This window comes from Tupaia chinensis, unplaced genomic scaffold (genome assembly GCF_000334495.1).
Source record: "Tupaia chinensis unplaced genomic scaffold, TupChi_1.0 Scaffold000365_1, whole genome shotgun sequence".
NCBI lineage: Eukaryota > Metazoa > Chordata > Mammalia > Scandentia > Tupaiidae > Tupaia > Tupaia belangeri.
This window is the reverse complement of record NW_006159862.1, coordinates 114,731-116,080: the sequence shown is the minus strand read 5'-3', so window position 1 is coordinate 116,080 and position 1,350 is coordinate 114,731. Positions and strand designations below refer to the sequence as shown.

At 49.2% G+C, this 1,350-nt stretch overlaps 1 pseudogene; it reads right to left on the bottom strand.

The window, feature by feature from the left end:
• LOC114008667 (STE20/SPS1-related proline-alanine-rich protein kinase pseudogene) lies at positions 1-1,317 on the bottom strand (annotated as a pseudogene).
• Positions 1,318-1,350: the final 33 nt, after the last annotated feature.

Below are 1,350 nucleotides of genomic sequence, written 5' to 3'. Positions count from 1 at the left end.
TCACTGCCAGAAGAGCTTGACATAAATAAGTTTTCTAAAGGACTTGCCATATTTTTTCATCATTTCTTTATCTTCTATTTCTAAAGTGGGCAGATCATTTTGAAAGTTAGCATTAATACTTTTATAGAAGGATATCTGTGATAAGGCGCTGCACCTGCCAATTCAATGCCAGTTATCCCAAAACCCCACATCAGCCCTGAAGTCATAGCTTCTCACCTGTTCCATGACTTCAGGGGCCATCCAACATGGGTGCCAACAAATGTTTTACTTTATCCAGGGTAACATCGCCCCCGTTGCTAAGAACGTACTTACCCCGAAGTCTGCTACTTGTACGAACCATCCTCACCCAGAAGAATATTACCAGCTTTCTAATCCCTGTGGGTCTGACCATTTCTGTGTAGGTAGTCTAAACCTCCTGAAACTTCTTTAAATATGGTTGCTATTGAGACCAGCAGTTGGCTAGTGACTGTCGCTGGACTCCCATGTAGGCGGTTTGAGTCCCGGATCTGGCGGCTTAAACTCACCCTGGGCGCTTGTGCGTGCATGCCCGAGATCCGGAGAGGAGAAAGGAGAATGAATTGCGGTGCGGCCCTCCCCGGGGTGGGGGTGGAGGGTGATTTCTCGCTTTCTGTCTCTCTGTCTCTATTTCTGGCGAGCGCAGTGCTCTATATCAAAAACCTCTTAAAAAAAAAAAAGTTGCTATTATTGCCTCTTCCAGAACTCCATTTTCATGTTCTCCTCGTTGCTATTATTGTCTCTTCCAGAACTCCATTTTCATGTTCTCCTCCATTTACAATGTATTTCATGCTATCCAACATTGAACCTCTATTTAATAATTTAATGACTAGCCAGAGTTCATCTTTTACCACAAAAGAGGTATAACAGGTCACTACGTTTTGGATGGCTGCAGCGATTCATGGCTTGAATTTCTTTAACAGTTTGTCCATTCTGGTCTGGCATTTTTCCAAGCTGATTGATTCACTTTATTGCTACACGTTCTTGGCTAGGTTTGCCTAGGAAGCCTGAACCACAGCAGTAGCTCCAATGCCAGAAATCTCCTGCAGCTCATATTGAATCTGGAGATGGGCCAGCCATGGCCTACGCAGCGGGAGTGGGAGCCAGAGACGGAGCCGTGGCCGAAATCGCAGCTGCTGGTATCACCAGGGCCGCCTGCTGGGGAATCAGGACGTGCACAGGAGAGCCGCTAGGTCCTGCCATGCTGCTGGCGGAGGAGTGGGAGGACGCTCCGCCCGGTGGACGACCTTCCACTTGAAACTTCCCCTGCCTCCCCGCCCACACCTCTCGGCTGGCTCACGCCCTGCCAGCCGGCTGCCGCCCGCGGCCGCCGCC